The sequence below is a fragment of the Pygoscelis adeliae genome, unplaced genomic scaffold (assembly GCF_000699105.1).
Source record: "Pygoscelis adeliae isolate BGI_AS28 unplaced genomic scaffold, ASM69910v1 Scaffold14, whole genome shotgun sequence".
NCBI lineage: Eukaryota > Metazoa > Chordata > Aves > Sphenisciformes > Spheniscidae > Pygoscelis > Pygoscelis adeliae.
In genome coordinates, this window is record NW_008825109.1 from 12,405,617 (window position 1) to 12,413,997 (window position 8,381).

The 8,381-nt window shown below is 40.8% G+C and overlaps 1 long non-coding RNA gene across 1 annotated transcript in view; it reads right to left on the reverse strand.

Annotated features, from left to right (window-relative positions):
• The window catches only part of LOC103920128, a 12,698-nt gene extending 5,783 nt beyond the window's left edge, over positions 1-6,915 (reverse strand). The window contains exons 1-2 of the long non-coding RNA XR_663776.1: positions 6,812-6,915; positions 1,358-1,660 (exon numbers count right to left, since the gene is read on the reverse strand). This is a non-coding gene — a long non-coding RNA (uncharacterized LOC103920128). The remainder of the gene's footprint in view (positions 1-1,357; positions 1,661-6,811) is intronic.
• Positions 6,916-8,381: the final 1,466 nt, after the last annotated feature.

Sequence of the window (8,381 nt, forward strand, 5' to 3'; positions counted from 1 at the left end):
AGATGTGTGCAAATGGCGAGAGAAGACAAAAGTGGGAAATGCTTTTGTAACAGAGATGCCCTTTTTGGGGACTGCTGAGAAAATGGAAGCAAGTTGTAAAAGCAGAGAGGGTAGAAGAAAAAGAGAAGGGAACAGACACTGCTTGATCTGTAGGGGAAGCCGAGTGTAAGAAAGAGACCTTAACTTGCTGTTGATTCAGATTCAAGGATTACTTCAGGAGGGTCAGGAGATTTAATCGATAATGTGCGCAAGTGCCATATTTTTATGTGTTTCTGTGTTTCTTGAGTCAATTAAGGCAAACTGATGTAAGATACAATTGGAGCTTAGAACCCTTCAAAGGTCATATTTCTGTTTGTTTCTGTTGCCACATGTCCCAGAAGAATGGACTATAATCCTAGTTTACCTTGGGTAAATACAGTTGTGGAGCCTAAAAATACATAAGCCCTGTAGTCCAGTTCTTCTGCAGGTGCTATAGGTCCATACTAAGAATCACACCAATGAAGTGAGGGTGAAAGAGAGTGAGGATGTAAAAAGAGAGTGAAAGAGTGATGCCACCAAGTCAGGTTAAGTCTAGAGAGCATCTGAATCCCTTGCTTTGAGAGTACAGGTGGGGTGTACCCCCTGGTGGAAATCTTCCCAGGGAAGTGACTGGAGCTTTAAGAGGCAAAAAGAAAAAAAAAAAGAACAAATCCCTGGCTTCAGGAAAGCTGTCTCCAAGTAGCGTTCAACACTGCTTAGATCCCACACTCTATACAGAGCAACTGTTTCCCCCATAGTCATTTATGTAATTACAACCTTGCTTCTCCTTTCACCTTCAGAGTGGGAGGTTTTGTAATTCTTGCTAATTTCAGACAGATCTCCCACTGTTTCCTGAGGAACACTTTATATAAGACAAGTATTTCTGCGTGGCTAATGTTTTTAAAGCTGTGTTTGAATTTTTCATGGATGACAGGTTATTTTCTTTCCTTCAGTAGTTGAAATTAAACCAAAGATTTTGTGCTGCTCACAGTTTAAAAATTTGTCCATTTCAGGCAGCAGATGTGACAGGGCCTGGGCCTCGTGGGAGCTTTACCGGTGGCTTTGTTTAAGTTGACATTGGCTGGGTGGTCAGTGCTTGAACCAGTGAATTATTAAGCAGACCTCAGTTCCAGCAAAGATAGTGGGACCTGAGACAGTCACAGTGTGTGCAGTGGTATGCAGCAGTTTAGTATAGAGATATCCAGGCTAGTTCAGATACCAGGGAAGTACATGTGAATCAGCATGCTCTCCTGATGTTTCTGGGATAATGCTCAGCTAAGAAGCATGCGGTGTCCACAGTAACTCAGGTATCTCTACATACTGCATCGTATAAACTTACCCTCAGGTTCAAGCAGGACATGCTCAGCGAAGTCAGGTTATATGTGTGTATGTATGCTTTCACTGTAAAAACAAAGCATAAGTGCTGAAAGTTGTCCAGTTTCACTTCTTCATTACAACCAGGCTGTGGTTTCTTGTCTAGTTCCTTCCTTCTCCAGCAATGCTGTAAATGTTTTGTTTGTCTTCCCTGCTTTGGCTGCACTTTATCAGTGTTTGAATGAAGATGACATCCAGGAAATCCTTCTCTTGTGCTGCCAGTTTGCCAGGAGCTGAAACCAGCTTTCTGGTATGATATCAATAAAACCTGTAATTGGAGACAAGGTACTGAAAATGACATTTTTACACTTTGTGAACAAAAAAAAGATAGGAAGATGTAGGCAGAAAACAGTCGAGTGCACTATGAATCACTGCAGGGGTGCAAACAAAATTCCTTAATGACAGAGTTCTTACTGACAAATTCTGTTTGGTTTTGCCTCTAGAGTTGTCTGTGCTAATGAAAAGCAACTCTGCTTGGAACTTATTTGCATAAAGTATTATACAGTGCACACTGTGTATTAGTGGATGAGAGAAAGAAAGCGAGGCCACCCTGAGACTGTATCCCCATGACAACCCCATTTAATGAGTTACTAAGAACCAAGAGAATATTGAACTAAAAGTCTCTTCCAGTACAGCTAGTGGAGCAGCAGTGTGGACGTTGTCACGTGGCACTATTATGGTCAGCAGGGAAGAAAGATTTGAAGACAGACCCATGGATGGGATTAGTCTGATTAAATGTAGATATCTACCTCCGAATTAATCAACTTTGGCTCCACTTAGCAGTGGGAAAAACATGAGTCTTCGTTTGGCCAGATGAATTTCCCATGAAAGAAAATTATAAGGGGAGCCTTTAGTGATTGGTTCAGATTTAAACATTTACACTAGAGATACCTAAAGTAAGGTGAGATAAATACCATCTTAGTCCCCACTGTATATTCTCCGCTATATTGGAAAATAACTACCCAAAAATTCAGAGACAAAAAGCTGTTTTGAACAAAAACGGGCACCAAAAAAGTGTGATATCATGTCAGTGGAATTGCTACACTAAGTCAGATCCTCCTTTCCCTCAGACTGCTGAAAAACTAAGCGAGAAAAGTTCCACCACTGTAAAATTTCCACCACTGTAAAACAATGCACGTGAAGGCCCAGAAAATGAGAATGTCTATTTCTTTTTGATTAATTGGCCTGTCACTGATTCACAACCAGCTGTGAATTGAGATATATTTATTTTATGGCTTAATCATTTTAATCATTAATTTTACTTTAGATTGGAAATCCAATTCAATGTCCATGTTACACTTCAAACTCAGAAGTAACTGGTTGCAAGGTTTTGTTCTAACACTTGGCAGGTCAGATTCCCCAAGATATTTGTACAAGTAGCTCTGTTGAGGCAGGTGGGACTGCTGAAAATATTAGAAGCAAAGCTGGGCTTGGTATGTAGTTATTTAAATGACACTCAGTTGCTTAATGGATTGATAGGCTCTGTCTAAACTGTGGGACGTGGAGCTGGTATCTTAGAATCATAGAATCACAGAATCATTAAGGTTGGAAAAGACCTCTAAGATCATCAAGTCCAACCGTTGACCCAACACCACCATGTCCACTAAACCATGTCCCAAGCGCCGCATCTACACATCTTTTAAATACTTCCAGGGATGGTGACTCAACCACTTCCCTGGGCAGCCTCTTCCAATGTTTAACCACTCTTTCAGTAAAGAAATCTTGCTGTGTCTGGACTCTACATCAGGATGAAAACCAGGCATTCACCTTTCTGCCTTGGTCTGAACGGCACCCTGGTGTCTGTTGGAAGAGGAGAGGGGAAGGCGGAAGCTGCAATACTCTCTGACAGGTCCTCGGTGTAAATGGCTTGGGGATGTGGACAGAAAGATGCATCATCTTGCAGGTTTCATAGGGTCGTAGGAATCATGCCTGTTGTGTTCAGTCTCCATTCATGGTCATGTGGTAACAATTAAGTTGTTTTCATTTGATATCTGAATATGTAAAACTGGTTAGATTTAAAGTTTATTTTTTCTCAGGTAGGCTAATATCTGTAGCACATACATACACAAACAAATCACTGCAGCAACAGCGTCTGAGAAGAGATGCGGGTATTTCATGAGTCATGAGTATTAACTTCTCCCATAGACATGCCCTGTTTGGTCTGGGGAAGGCTTGGAGTGCAGGAGGGGAGAAACTAAAGAAAAGTTTGTGCTGCTTGTGGGTTGCATGGTTAAAGGAAGCATCTTAGTATTCAGGACTCTTGGGCAGCCAGTTTCCTTAAATGCTAAGTTAATAAGAAAAGGTTTTGACTTTCTTTTCTTAAAGAGTAATATAAGCCAGTAAATCCCGGGGCAATAATTGGTCCATAATCAGCAGGATTTTTCAGTTGTACTAAATCTCTATCAGCATAAATCAAAACAAGTAACCATAAGCGTAATGCAAAGATTCCCCAACCTGGAGTTCATCCAGCACCTGCAAATGGAGTTCTGCATTTCCAGACTCCTTCTTCTTTCAGTTCATCCAGTACCCCATCTTACAAGAGAGCTTCTCCCCTAAGCACCCATGCTGAGAGAGGGGAAAATGAAACTGATATTAACCCCTGATATTCAGGGGATTAGGCAGTTTGTTCCTGTGCAACTAGTCTGGAAGCTATCACGCTGAAATACAGTTTATGAACTCTAAAGGAACTTATTTCAGTTGGATAATGGTTAATTTACAGCCAGAGCTTAAAAGGGTAGAAAAAGATAGCAGCACAATTGGGTCCAGTGCATGATGGGGAAAAATAAATATCTCACAGAAAGAGATATCTGAAATTCAGATCACATTGAGATGCAAAGAAAGCTGTGAAAAGCAGTAGGAGGGTGATTGTATTCCAATTAGATTTCTTCTGCTCATATAAAACAGTCTTGGACTGAAAGTTAATCATCTGATTTATGGATCTTGGGAGGAGTGAAACCCTATGAGCTCCTGAACAATGAGAGGCAAATGAGACAGAGGGGGAGAAAAACAGAATATTTCTGAGACTGTGCTTCTGGGGAAAAACAAAGACAATAAAGTCTAAACATGCTCTTGGTTTAAAAATTTACCTTAGTGCTATCCTCTTAAACGCATGTTCTTGCCATACAAACAAGTTGTCTTTCTTGGCCAAAGCAGTCAAAAGCAACTCATGATTTCATGTGTCACAATCTTTTGGGCACTTGATAAATATATTTCCACAAGGTTTCTGCAAGACCTTCCGGAGTTATGTTGCCGTGGTGGGTTAGTTCATTTATATGATTGGTCATAAGCAATCTGACATCTGATCTGGGCTTGAGTCATACGTAAAAGTGTATCTATTCCTTAGCTGAATCCTTTTAAAAGCATTCCATGTGCGAGTTATATGAAAATTGCTGTCAGCCAAAGGGGAACGGCAGAATTCATTTAACAGCCCTGTTCAGTGACAGGGTTTGGAGCACTGTCAGGTCAGGGACAGGAGGATTGCCTGGCACCAGCTAGGACCCACTTATATACTCTTATTTTTCCTTCAATTAATCCATCAGTAGCTATAATGCAATACCAGGGGCATTTGTGAAATGAGCAACAGAATAGATGTAATGTATCATAGATGCCATTTCTTTCTGCCATTCTTGGGTTTCAGCCTTCTGCCCAGACCTGCTGCTGGGACTGATGCAGCAAAGCTGAGTGCAAGCAGGACAAAGATGATATCGGTAGACAGAGGACAGTACTCTCAAAAATTTTCTTTTAGGTGAAGACATATACCCACGACTGCTAAGTCATATCCATAGTTAGGCCGCTTATGTAGAAGTATCTATAGGTAGCATTTTCTACCAAGATAGGTAAAATAGTTTTCTTCATCAGATTATACTAACTCTTCTATTTCAACCCAAAGCCAGGCTAGATTTTATATCTCTAATCTAAACCTAAAGTCCCCTTTCCACCGCACTGCAGTCCCGTAAGTGTCAGCCTGAATATGTAATGTTTTTTTCAGCTGGGTTACAACTGAGGATGGATGTCTGGCCTGAAGGCCCAGGTGTCCAGGTCAAACCTCAAAGTTTGCAAGTTGATGTCTGGGCGTCAGTTATTAATACCTTTTACACCTTTAGCAGACATGTTCCAACACAAAGTTCTTTACAGACTCCAGGTGGTGGGGAATGCTCTCTCTTTAACAACGAAGGCTGTTACTAGGACTTTTCCCCTAGTTTCTGCATTAGTTTGCACAGAGTGCTGAGACAAGGTCAAAATCTTAATCCTGATTTTCAATACATTGCCTGGTCTGCATACCAAGTACCTAAAACCTTTTCTAAAGAGCTGTTGACAGTCTTCCATCTTAACCTTCAGACCCAGTGCAGCTTCCCACCTTTCAGTGGGAAAGGGCCTGCTATCTCTTTCCCAGCCAGAAACACACACTGACATATGTGTTAACGTTTTCTTCTGCTGCTCTGCTCCTGTGCAACAGGAAGCAGAGCTTAGTCCCTAATTGATTATTTCTATATTCTTAATAGGGACTATTTATAGTCAAAAATTGTCTTTAACAGCCATCTGTTCCTTATGCTGCTCCATACATGCCCTCATCCCTGACCTGAAGTAACCATCCTTTTTTCAAGGAAAGGAGGTTTAAATATTCATGCTGGCTAGGCCTTGAATAAACTCTTAATTGGTATCACAATCTCCCACACAGAAGTGGTTTGTTCCTCCTTTAGACTTTCAGCATTTGAAATATTTACTATAGTCATTGAGGGCACGTCTCACCTCGCAGGAGATAAAATCTACTTCTTGAAAAAAATTTCATGTGTTCAGGCTTGCATTTCTGAAGAACACTGAAACTTCCACCATTTGAAATGCAAAAAGTGACTTAGCCAAGAAAGCACTGTTAGCATGTTAGACTAATATTGTATTTCTTGTAACTGTGACTGTTGCCATTGTGGTCACAACGGAGAAGGTTTAGAAATCTTGGTGATGGGAAAGCTACAGTCACTCCTGTTTGGAATTTCTAAGGTTACTTAGTCATCCATTCTTTCAGATGACTGAGAACTGAGGACTTGAATCAGTAGCTCATGCACTGGCATCCATTTGAGACGCCCTAAGGTAGGTATCCAGCCTGGGACTCCACTGCCACTCCATAAGACCACAAGTCTTTGTCCATACCTGCAGCCTTACAAAGATGCTCCCAGCACCCGAACCGAACTGAACCGTGAACCCTGAACCCTCTTCCCCCAGCTGCACCACCTCATCTCCCGCTCCTGAAATGGAGCAACAGACACAAAGAGCTAAAATGTTGGTGCAATTCATGAGCTTCCTTCTTCAAAAGAAATTGTACACCCCACCACCTAGTCATAGCAATCTGCTGAACAAGCACCTAGTGTAGACCAATAAACGAAAGGAAACTGAGAGGTCAGTACAGGTCATTATTTTCACATACCTTTGAATAATGAGGGCATCACATGTCAGCCAGAGGAGAACAAAATGTCACATTCTCTAGCTAAAGGTCATCATCGGTCATAGGTCATGGAAGGGAGGCCAGGAAATAACCTATGAGGTTAGGATGAGTGCACAAAGAAAGGGCAACAAATGTCAATGAAAGCATGCAGCTGTTGTGAGATGAAACAACTGAGGCACCCTTTTGTGCTGACACAGGCTTAAAAAATGTCTTTGCTGACATTATTTTTTAGCTGGCACTTTTATAGGACATTGACATTAATGTACCCAACCCTGAATTAGCCTTTTCTGAAAGCAACAGTTTGGAAGTTAAGTGCAGCATTTTCCAAAGAATCATAAGTATGACATTTTTATTTCAAGTGATTGATGTAACAGTGGACTTCTAGCACCAAATTCAAGTTTCATTCTCAATCATTGCATCTGTGCAGTGTGATAGCAATCAGAAACAAATGGAGGTGGCAGTCTGCATTGCAGTAAGGTCTTTTGGAAATTCTTTTTGCCTTTACCGACAGTCAGATGTGTCATTTCATGTTTAATACATAGCACTGCATTTATCTGATTGTTTGTTTTAATTCATGGATTTCAGAAAGGTTGATTTCAGGGTTGCCCCTACAGTGATGACAAGCACTTGCAGGGCAATCATACAGTAAAATGATAATGAACAGTTTAGGAATATGTGGAAATATATCCAAACTGAGAGACACCTGCAATTTCTGATGAGTGAGCTGCGTACTTGACTCATCTGTCTTTTGCTTTCTCCCCCGAACAGCAGCACAATACCATTTTCTCTTGTCATTGTGGGTATAAACCTGACAGTCTTACTTCATGAAATAACGTGATGATGCCAGGAATGCACATTAGATGAAGGACTGCTACATCTCCCACACTTATCTTACTGGACGACACATGCAAAGAGACTGTCAAAAAAAAACCCAAAAAGCCTTGCACTGATATCTCCATTGTGGTTGGGCAACTTTGCAGGATGAATGCTATCAAAAGTGGCTTAACTCATGATGAAACGCCCATTGTGAAAGTATTGTATATTTACATTACATTACAGAAAACAGAAAGAGTGCGATCCAGAGATAGAAGAATGGTAAACTGGAATACAGGATTGTTGCCTCTTATTTTGAACTCTTCCAGTTGGTTATCATATACTGATACGACTAACATACGACTGAGATAAAGACCCTCTCTGTGCTTCAGTTCTGCTTCCTGAACAAAGAACACTGACATCTGGTATGGTCTGTTTGGAAATTCTCAGGTGATACTAACTTCCAAATTATTCCTGTTGCTGACTTGGCAGTCAAGTTTTTTTTCAGAGGTGATACCTGAATAATCAGTTTCCCAGTCCACTTTATGTTTAAGAAATGGGTTAGAAATAAAACAAGAAAACACCCAAACTCGAGGGTTACAAGAAAGAACTAATTTTGTTTTTACTTGTCATTGGCTGCACATTTCTAATCTGAACTGCACCTCCCACACTCCTTTTTTTCTGATAACTTTCCAAAAACTGTGGGGTTTTGTTGTTTTTCTTATGAGGTCAGCTTTAG